Source organism: Rhinolophus sinicus, linkage group LG03, assembly GCF_036562045.2.
Source record: "Rhinolophus sinicus isolate RSC01 linkage group LG03, ASM3656204v1, whole genome shotgun sequence".
Taxonomy (NCBI): Eukaryota; Metazoa; Chordata; class Mammalia; order Chiroptera; family Rhinolophidae; genus Rhinolophus; species Rhinolophus sinicus.
In genome coordinates this window covers 60,012,327-60,024,807 of record NC_133753.1, presented here as the reverse complement: position 1 = coordinate 60,024,807, position 12,481 = coordinate 60,012,327, and positions in this window count along the sequence as shown.

Below are 12,481 nucleotides of genomic sequence, written 5' to 3'. Positions count from 1 at the left end.
ATATAATATACTATATTAACAGAATAAAGGACAAAACACATCACAAACTCAATAGATAATAGATATACAGATAATACATAATAGATAGAAAAGACACATCTCAAGGTATGCAGTAAAAGCATTTTACAAAATAAAACACTCTTTTATTATTAAAAGAGGGAAAAAAAAAAACACTAAAGAAACTAGGAACACAGGAAACTTCTTCAACCAGATAATGGATATCTACAAAAAACCCAAAACTAACATCATGCTTAGTGGTAAAACATCAAATATCCCCCCTTATGATCAAGAGGACAATAAGGATGTCCACTTTCACCTCATCCTTCCCATTTAACATTGTACTGGAAGTCCTAGACAGGACAATTAGGCAAGAAAAATAGTTTAAAGGTATCCATATTTGAAGGGATGAATTAAAACTGTCTCTATTTGCAGATGATGTGATCTTATATGTGGAAAAGCACCTAAGAAATCTACTAAGAAAGTACTAGAACTCATAAATGAGTTCAATAAAATTGTAGGATAGAAGATGAATATACAGAAATCAACTGTGTTTTTATACACTTGCAATGACCAAGAATGAAAACAAAATTAGGCAAAAAAAAAATATAATAGCAATGAAGAGAATAAAATATTTAGGAATGAATTTTAAAAAGTAGTTTTAAAAGAATTTTTTTAAAAGTCTGCATACACTGAAAACTACAAAACTTCATTGAAAGAAATTACAGGAAGACCTAAATAAATCAAAAGACATCAGACTAATCAGAATAAATTAGTACTATGAAAATGTCAATACTCCCCAACCTGGTCTACAAATTCAATGCAATCCCTAGCAGAATCCAAGTTCATTTCATCATAGAAATTGATCAGCTCATTTTAACATTCACGTAGAATTTCAAATGACTCAGAATAGACAGAACAATCTTGAAAAAGATGAACAATAGGAGGATTCACACTTCTGATTTCAAAGTTACTAAAAAGCTATAGCAATGAAGACTGTATTGTACTGGGCAATTCTGACATATAGATCAGTGGAATAAAATTGAGAGTTCAGAAATAATCCTAGACAAAATGGTCACTTAATTTTTGACTACTCTGCCAATACCATTCAAGGAGAAAAGAATAGTAGTTTGAATAAATGATGACAGAAGGACAAGATGGCTACATGTAAAAGAATTAAGTTGGACCCCTAGTTCATATTTACAAAAATTAAAATCAAAATGGATCTAAAAACTAAATGTATGAGTTACTATAAAACGTTTAGACTAAAGCATAGTGGTAAATATTTGTGGCCTTGAATTAAGCAATGATTTCCTAGATATATACCAAATCACAAGGAACCAAAAAACAAAAAAAAAAGAATAAATTGAATTTCATCAAAATTACAACATTTTGTGCTTCAAAGGACGCTACCATCAAGAAATTGAAAAGGTAAACAACACAATGAGAAACAAATAGTAATCATACACATATATCTGATAAGGGACTTATATCTAGAACAAAGATAAAAAGGAATTGTACAACTCAACAATAAACCACAAATAACCCAATTTTAAAAAGTTCTAAGGATTTGAACAGATATTACTCCTAAGGTCAACGAATGGACAAAAAACACATGAAACAATTCTCAACATCATTAGTCAACAGGGTAATGTAAATCAAACCACCACGTGATACAATTTCACACCCACTACAATGGCTATAATCAAAAGACAGGCAAAGAGCGTTAATAAGATTGTGAATATGCTGGAATTCTCACACACTGCAGCTAAGAATGTAACATGATGCAGCCCCTTTGGAAAAGTTTGGCAGTACCTCAAAAAGTTAAACAAAGTTACCATGTGACCCAGCAATCTCATTCTTAGTACATAAGAAGAGAAAAAAATGCATTTCACAGAAAAACATACATGATATATCATTATACATTTGTTGAAAGTCATAGAATATTCAACACCAAGAGTGAACCTAAGGTAAACTATGAACTTTGAGTGATTATGACATGTCAAAGTAGGTTCATCCTTTGTAAACGATGTACCATTCTGGTGAGTGATGTTGATAATGGGAGAAGTTGTGTATGTATGGCATGTATGGGGGAAGGGGACACATGGGAAATATCTGTAACTTCTATACAATTTTGTTGTAAACCTGTAACTGCTCCAAAAAAAAGTGTCTTAAAATTTTTTAAATGTATACACAAATGTTTATAGCAACAGTATTAATAATAGCCAAAATGTAAAAATAACTCAAATGTCTTTCAACTGATGAATGGATACATAAAAGATGGTATATCCATAACATGAACTATTAGTCAGCAGTTAAAAGGAATAAAGTACTGATACATTCTACAACATGATAAATTGTCAAAGATTATGTTAAACAAAGGAAACCAGTCACAAAAGGCCACAAATGTATGATTTCATTTATTTGAAATGTACAGATTAAGCAAATGCATAGAGATGGAAAGTACATTATTTATAGTGAAGGACTGGGGACAGGGGCTATAACAAAGTGACTGCCAATGGGTATGTGTCTTTTTGAGGTGAATAAAATGTTCTTGAATTCTATAGTGGTGATGGTGGTACACTTTTCTATATACATTAAAAAATCACTCAATTTTATACTGTAAAAAGCTGAATTTTATACTATGTTATTTGTATTTCAATAAAACATACAAATTAATTTGACTCACTGGAGAGGAAAGCAGAAAATTATAAATCATCTCAATGAGAAATAAATTTGATAAACTTTAATACATTTCAAAATTTTCAAAATTACTAATAAACTAATAAAATATTTCTCACTTAAGTTGATAAATAATATTCAAAAATATATAGAATATACCACACAAATAACATCCAGAGACCACTAAAGTTTCTACACACAAAATCTGACACAATAACATATCACGCAATTACACTACAAAAAAAGAAAAGTACAGGCCTATATTACTGATGAATATAGATGCAAAAATTCTCAACAGAATAGTAGCAAATTGGATTCAGCAATACCTTAAAAAGATCATACAACATGATCAAGTGGGATTCATTCCAGGGATGCAAGAATGAATCAATATCCACAAATCAACCAAAGTGATACACCACATAAAAAAAGTGAAGAATAAAAATCATATAATCATATAAATAGGTATAGAAAAAGCATTTGACAAACTCCAACATCCATTTATGATAAAAACTCTTGGCAAAATATGATAGAGGGAACATATCTCAACATAACAAAGGCCATATATGACAAACCCACTGCTAACATCATACTCAACATTGAAAAGCTAAAAGCTTTGTCTGTAAGATCAGGAACAAGGCAAGGATGCCCATTCTTACCACCCATTCAACATAGTATTGGAAGTCCTCGCCACAGCAGTCAAAAAAAAAAAAAAAAAAAAAAGAAATAAAATTTATCCAAATTAGAAAGGAAGAATTGTCACTATTTGCAGATGACATAATACTATATACAGAAAACTATAAAAAGTCCACACAAAAAACCCCATTAGAAGTCATACGTGAATTCAATAAAGTTGCAGGATACAGAATTAATATTCAGAAATCTGTTGTGTTTAAAGAATAAAATAGCTAGGAATAAATTTAACCATGGAGATAAAATACCTGTACTCTGCAAACTATAAAACATCGAGGAAAGATATTGAACAAGACACAAATAAATGGAAATACCATGCTCACGGATTGGAAGAATTAATATCATTAAAATGTTTATACCACCCAAAACAATCTACAGATTCAATGCAATTCCTATCAAAATACCAATGTCATTCTTCACAGATGTAGAACAAATAATCATAAAATTTACATGGAACCCCAAAGACCATGAATAGCCAAAACAATCTTGAGAAAGAATAACAAAGTTGGAGATATCATGCTCCCTGATTTCAAACTATACTACAAAGCTATAGTAATCAAAACAGTATGGTACTGGTACAAAAATAAACACATAGATCAATAGACCAGAATACAGAGCCCAGAAATAAACCCATACTTACATGATCAATTAATCTATGACAAAGGTGGAAAGAATATATGATGTGTAAAAGACAGTGTCTTCCATAAATGGTGTTAGGAAAAATAGACACATATATGCAGAAAATGAAACTAGTATAACCACACAAGAAGTTCATTTATTTAGCATGCATTTTGCTTTAATCCAAGCTGGCTTTGTATGGCCTAATAGAACTATGACTCACTTGCATTCTTTCCACCAGAACCTTCTATCTGTACACATACTACATGCCCACTACCTTTAATCATTAAGACCTTAGGACATTAGGTTCTGGTCAGCATCAAACTCACTTAAGAATAAAACTTCAGGTCTGTCAACCATGACCAGGATACAATAACCAATCCTCAAAGTGCAATAAAGGTTCGATGAAACAAAGATAACACCTTGGCCTCAGTTATGTTTCAGCTCTGGACTCATAAAAGCAGAATGACCCCCACGGAGTGCATCCCCTGGAAACCAGACTAAGCAGTGCCATGACTGACATCAGAACCTAAAGCCATGGTCAATTGCCCCTTACCTTAGCCCCAACCAATCAGTAGACCCCTAGATCCCAGCTCCAATAGTAACCACGAAGAATGATCTTTCCCTTATATAACCCGGCCACTACAGATCATTGGAGAGTCATGTGTTTGAGAGCACCAGTTCACCTGTGTCTCTGGGCTTGGCGCCAATTCCTTTAAATGACTTACTTTCTTTGCGGAAATCTCTGGTCTGTGTCTTGTTTGGCTTGGATGTGTGCAGGCAATCGGACCCTTTGAGTCTGTGTTAACACTACCCCATTTTCTTACACCATATACAAAAATAAACTCAAAATGGATAAAGATTTAATTGTAAGACTGAAACCATAAATTTTCCAGGAGGAAACATAGGCAGTAATTTCTCTGACATTGCTCTTAGCAACATTTTTAGATATGTCTCCTCAGGTAAAGGCAAAAAAAGCAAAAATAAACAAATGAGACAACATCAAACTACAAAAGCTTTTGCAGTGAAGGAAATTATGAACAAGACAAAAAGGCAACCTACTATGTGGGAAAAGATATTTGGAAATGATATATCTGATAAGTGTCAATATACAAAATATATGAAGAATTCATAAAACTCAACATCAAATAAACATACAATCCAATTAAAAAATAGGTAGAGGACCTGAATAGATATTTCTTCAAAAAAGACATACATATGGCCAAAAGACACATGAAAAATGCTCATTATCATTAATCATCAGGGAAATGCAAATCAAAACCACAGTGAGATAACCCCTCACATCTGTCAGAATGGCTATTATCAAAAAGACAAGAAATAAATGTTGGTAAGGATGTGGAGAAAAGGGACTCCTTGTGTGCCATTGGTAGAATTGTAAATTAGTTCAGCCACTATGGAAAACAGTATGGAGAGTCCTAAAAAAATTAAAAATAAAACTACCATACAACCAAGAAATTCCACATCTGGGTAATGGGTATTTATCTGAAGAAACAAAAACAATATTTTGAAAAGATATATGCACCCCTATGTTCATTGCAGCATTGTTTACAATAGCTGAGATATGGATTCAATCTAGGTGTCCATCAACAGATGAATGCATAAAGAAGATGTGATATGTATATACAATGGAATATTACTCAGCCACACAAAAAAGAATATAATCTTGCCATTTGTAAGATGTCTGGACCTAGAGCATATTATGCTAAGTGACATAAGTTGGACAGAGAAAGACAAATACTGTATGATTACACTTACATGTAGAATCTAAAAAACAAAACAAATAAAAATGAAACAGAAACAAACTCATAGATACAGAAAAACTTGATGGTTGTTTGGGGGTGGGGATAGAGGTAAGGGTAGAAAAAGAGCAGGAGATTAAGAAGCACAAACATTCAGTTATGAAGTAAGTCATAAGAATGTAATGTATAGCATAGGGAACAGAGTCAATAACATTGTAATAAGTATGTATGGTGACAGATGGTTACCAGACTTACTGTGGTGATCACTTTGTAAGGTATATAAATTTTGAATCACTATGTTGTATACATGAAACTAATATAATACTGTATGCCAATTATAATTCAAATATATTAATAAGAAAAAAGAAAATACCATGCACATACTAGTTGTGAGGAATATATAACCAAACATTATGGTGGGAGAAGTGGTCGGGACACATAGAAATAAACTTCAAACAACCTAAATATTATAGTTTCAAACTTGTTCTTTAAAATAATTATGATTAATATGTTAAATGAAATAAATTACAAGATTGGAAATTGTACCAGAGGCCTCATATCAATAAGAATATCAAACTGTCGTGCAGGGCGGCCTGTGGGGTCTCAACTCCCGCTCCCCACATAAGAACGCAGGATGTGGTGAGGCCAAAAAGGAACACCCACAGAGCCATAGGTAGGGGAGTCATACCACTATAGTCTCACTGGAGGCTGGATTCATACGATGTGCAACCTGCTATCTGCTTTTCTGCCTGCCAATGGACTCCCCTCCCCAGCATAGCCGTGGCAGTTATATCAGTGGCCAACTGGCTAACCGGCTACAGCTGACGGCCAACTAGTCACAGTCTACGGCCATCTACTGCCCGAGCCAGCACCCCTCCACGTGAGGCCGAGAGCCTGGAAACTGCTCTCCAGGGCTTTGTCCCCACACAAACGTAAATTTTGGAAGTTAAATTACTATTACTTAAGAAGAGAATGTAGTATACAGGTTTAAAAACAGACGAAATATAGGAGATGAAAGGATTAATTAATTGATGCTATTTCAACAGAATATATCCAGATTGAAGCTTAGAGATAGAAGGGTATGACCAATTTAAAAAAAGAAGGTAAGAGACTTGTGGGCTTTACTGAGGACTGAAATACCTTAAAAGGAGTTCCAAAAGGAGACAAAAGATGAATGGTATAAAAACAATAGTGAAAAAGATACTGGCCAAGAATTTCCCCAAATTGAAGAAAATTAACCAGACACTTAGAGGTGGAAGTAGCTCAATGAATCATAAGCAAAAAAGTACAAAGAAAACCATACCTGGGAAAGGCAGAGTCAAACTACTGAAAACTAAAGATAGAGAAGAAAATCTTACAAGCAGCCAGAAAATGAAAACAGGCACATTGCCTTCAAAGAGTAACAATAAACTCAGAACTTAGTTTCCAGCAAAAATGAAGGAAGCCAGAAAAATAAGAAACAGTTTCTTTAAAGTGCTGAAAGAATACCACCGCCAAACTGTAATTCTATATGCCGTGAGAATGTTCTTCAATAATAAAGCCACGTGGATATGAAATTCAGAAAAAAGAAAAACTGAAAGAATTCATCCCTTCAAATCTTACTAAAAGACTTACTAAAGGAGTAAAGTGAATTCTTCTAGAAGTAGATATATGATGCCCAAAGGAATTAGAGAGAAATAAATGCAGATCAAAGAAATTAGTATATTTATGGTTGCATATAAGTAAATATTGACTGCATTTAAAAATATAATTAATTTTGTGGGATAAAATTTTAAGCAGAATTCGAATATATGTCCCCAAAGCACAAAAGTGAGTATAGTAGGCAGACAAATGAACTAAATCATTTTGAGGTTCTTTCTTAGTCAGTAGAGTGGTAAATGCCCCAATTTATTTTAAGTTTTAATAAGTGAAGGTGTATGTTGTAAATTACTGGGTAACAATTTAAAGAATTACAAAATAGTATATAAATACAAAGCCGATAAGGGAGGAAATACGGAATTTTTTAAATAATGGATTAATCCTAAAAGTGGGAAAAGAAAAAACAGCAACAAAATAAAGATGGAGCAAAGAGAACAAATAATACTATAACATTAAATCTAAATATTTCTATAATTATATTAAATTAAAAAATGCTCAATTAGATTTAAAAACAACTTTATATTGTACAAGACAACATAAATTTAGAACACAGAAAAGTGGAAAATAATGCAAAAACGTATTGCATGAAAACAGTCACAAATTGAAAGCGAGTTGAATTGCACTAGTATTAGACACAGGAGACACTGAAACAAAAACACTATTAGATATAAAATGATTTTCAAGTCAACAAAGGGTCAATCTTTCAGAAAGACATTCTAAATTTGTGTGCATCTAATAACCCAAAGTCAGAAGTAAAGAGAAACAGGAAGATCCATAATCATAGGGAAAGATTTTCACATTATTTCTTAGAAATTGATAAAATAGAAAAATAATCTGCAGATGGTTAAAAAATGTGAACAATACAATTTAAAACTTCAACTCAATTTACATATATAGAATAGTGCACCCAACAAAGACTGGAATAAACATTCTTTTTGCATGAGCACAGACTATTAACCAAATGTAATCATGTACTTAAACATAAAGAAATTCTCAAAGACTTTCTTTGATAAAAGTAGAATTAAACTAGAAATCTGTAACAAAAAGACTAGTCTAGGACACCCTGAGATATTTGGAAATTGAGCCCATTACTCCTAAATAATACTATGGCTAAAGTAGATAGATAACATGAAGGGTATTAGAAAATATTTTAAATGATAATAGAAATATTACATAAAATATTTGAGATATATAGCTAAATGAATGCTTAGAAAAAAAATTAGGGACTAAAATTCGTATAAAAGAAATAAGGCCTAGAAATTAATACATATAAGTATCCATTTCAAAAAGTTAGTGAACAGCAGAAAATCTAATTCAAAGAAAGTTGATAAACGGAAATAATAAAATAACAGCAGCTATTAATGAAAAAGGAAACAAGTATACAATAGAGAAAATAGATTACAATAAATGTTGGATCTTTGAGAAGCCAATATAGTAATAGATAAACCTCCAGCAAGAATAATGAAGAAAAAAAGAAACATAAATATCAAGAAGAAAAATGGGACATTACTGCAGGATCTACAGATATTAAAAAGATAATAAAAGTACACTCTGAAAAAATTTGGTCAATAAATTTGACAAAATTTTTGAAAAATACCACATACCAAAACTAGTGCAAGAAGAAATGAAAACCTGAATAGTCAATTTTATTTAAAAAACCAAAATAGTATTTAAAATGTTTCTACAAATAAAGCATAAGGTCCAGATGGCTTCCCTTTAAGTTTTTTCAAAGTTTTAAAATGAAATAACATCAATCTTCAAAAAAAACAACAACAGGGAACGTGCCTCATTTCAGTTTATGTGGCCACGATGAACTTGAAGTCAAAATCTGAAAAGAACATGACAAGAAATCAAAACGTAAGACTAATTCTTTTCATTAACATAGGCAAATTCTACTCCAAGGAACAATAAATTGAATTTCATAATTTATATAAAATACAAAAAATGTGAATTATCCCATTAGTGCTAGTTCGGTTCAACATTAAAAAATAACTAGTGCAATTAACTGTTAACAGAAAAAAAAAGAAAAAAATTATTAAATCATTTGAACATGTCATAAGGCTTTTCATCAATTTCAAGATCTATTTATGATAGAACCTCTAAGCAAACCATTCAAAAATTCATTGAACTATGTACTTTGATTTGTGCACTTTTATGTATATATGTTAATCTTCACTAAAAGCTGTGTGTTCTAAATAAACAGATTCATAAATTTGAACATCTGAATGACCAAGTTCTTCCTACTTATTTTCGTGCTTCTTGAGTGTATTAGGTTATTTTACCCAATTATTCACTTCCTCTCCATATTTGGATTATGAATACCATGAATCTTAGAAGTACCTCCAAATATTGTGAGTGCAGTTTATTGCACTATGCCACTGATGTTTGGCTTGGTCACATGGCTGCTTTCAGCATTGCAATGTTAAGGAACTCAATCCAGAGGCTTTACATATGTTTGTGTGATGTAGTTTAGCTCCTTATGCTTTTGCCAAGAGTCATGAGAGAACATGTCCTGGGTATCACTGGCCCAAAGAAAGTAAGGAGACGTGGAGCAGACTTGAACCCAAATGTCAGCCAGGATTAATTGACTTCAGATAATCCTAACCAAGCCTAGCGGAAATACCGTCTGCTTGCACATCCATAATAAGGAAATAAAGGCTTACTGTGAACCACTGAATTTTGGATTGTTTTCATGCAGCGTTATTTCAGCTGAAACCTGATCAATATAACTTTCAAAGATTTAATGGACTCATGGGTAATTTTTAATTTGCATCTGTAAATTCATGAGGCCTTTGAAAAATTAAGGTAGATATCATGAAAAGACTGAAAAATCATATAGTACTGGTCAATTAAAGTAAAATAATCATATTTAAAAGAATTAATACTTATTGCATGGCATTGTTCTATAATTTTTCACAATATTTTGATGCATCAACATATAGAAATATATGTGTGATTATATGGGGCTGGGGCATTTTCCTTCGATAGAATCCAACACTGCCTCTCTCCCTCCAGTGAATGCTAAAACATTGGTAGGATTCTTATTTACTTTTGGTGACATTTCTGACTCTATTCCCTTCTAGTACTAAGCATGGACGGATACTGTAAGAAAGTGCATGGAGAGCCTGAGAAGAGACCTAAGAATTGGCTCTGTGCTTTTCTTTGGAAACATTTGGAACATTACAATATGCACTCTTGGCTTGCAACATGCATATGCACACGTATTTCTGACTCTGTCTTAGCTCTCAGTCTAATTGCATGATTTTCCCTATTATGTTTCTTTCACATGTAGCACAAGATGTCATATGCTGGTTTCTTCCAGCTGGGAGATCCCCAGAATCATATCCACCAGAGCTGCTGTACAGATATATTTTTACTACCACCTCCTCCTCTGAGTGCTGCCAGTAGCAAATGACGTAGTAAATCCATTCTAAGCTTTCACACCAAAGTCCTTTAGCATTTTGCAAGGCTGAAACACAGATGGGCACTATTTTTAATTTAAAAGCATAGTCAGATGCTGAAAAGAAAAAGAGCTATCCCTGTAAAAGGATAAAATTAATAAATATATTCATTAAAAATCTTCTCATTTTTCTTTGCTCTAACTTATAACCAGTCTTATTTTTAAATACCTTAATTGTGATTGCTTATGATCTCGTTTTATGCACATTAGTACAATGTAAAATATTTAGTTTGCTATATAAATGTGGGCATATCCACATACATCTGCTATAGAAATTCCCAATAAGATGTCCATTGAAAGAAAAATGTAGACTTTAATTGCTAATATTCGTGCTAGATACCTAACAGATTTATAGAAATGAAAAACCCTCTTATACCAAGCTGTGTAAGTATATAAATGTTTTTCACATCCTTAACCATTGGACATCCTGCAAATCAAAACTTATTTCTTGTCGTTTTGAGTAATTATGTCATTATCTCATCCAATCACAGTACTTAATCACAGTGTTTCTTTTGTATTCTTTTGGCTCTATATTTTTCTCTATTCAGAAGATAAACTTAGGCATACTTTGAGGGTTATTTTTAATTATAAAATCCAAGCTGACTTAACTAAGACATACTTCTTTTTTCAAATTGAACTTTTTATTTTAAGATATTTATAGATGCACATGTAATTGTAAAAAATAATATAGAGATGCCAGGTATGTTTTACACGGTTTCCTCGCCAAAACAGCATCTTGCAAAACCATAGTACATTACAACATCCAGGATAGACATTGATAGAAGTCAAGACACAGAATAGGTCTAAGAATTAAGTTTTTGAACTCATCCTAGACAAAGTGCTACATACCTCATTGCTGAATATCACTAGAAAGACCTTCAAAGTACTCCCCTTGGGAAGCTATGCACCGACACCAATGCCTAGTCCACCCTTCAAAGCAATTTTGGAACTCTTTCTGGAATGGCCATCAGAGCTGTCGTTGTATTAACCCTTGATACCTGAATGTCATCAAAATGTCTTCCTTTCAATGTTTCCTTTATCTTCGGGTAAAGAAAGAAGTCATTGAGGACCAGATCAGGTGAATAGGGAGGGTGTTCCAATACAGTTATTTGTTTACTGGCTAAAAACTCCCTCACAGACAGTACCGTTTGAGCCGGTGCATTGTCGTGATGCAAGTGCCAGGAATTGACGAAAAGTTCAGGTCATTGTCGTCTTTTTTAAGCAGCCTTTCAGCTCTTCCAAATAGCAAACTTGGTTAACTGTTTGTCCAGTTGGTACAAATTCATAATGAATAATCCCTCTGATACCAAAAAAGGTTAGCAACATCATTGCAACAAGTCGCAAATTTAATTGTCAGTCCTCATAAGTCTTTGACATAAATGTCTGAAAATGTATGTGTTGGGTCATATGGTAATTGCATGTTTAGTTTTTTAAAAATCTGAGAAGCTATTTTCCTTAGTGAAACCAGCCTTTCATCCCTGGAATAAACTCAACATAGTCACAATGTACAATCTTTATCATTGTTGAATATAATCTGCTAATATTTTGTTAAGGATTTTTGCATGTATATTTATGAGGAATATTAGTCCATAGTTTTCATGTTTTGCACTGTGTTTGTCCAGTTTTGATATCAAGG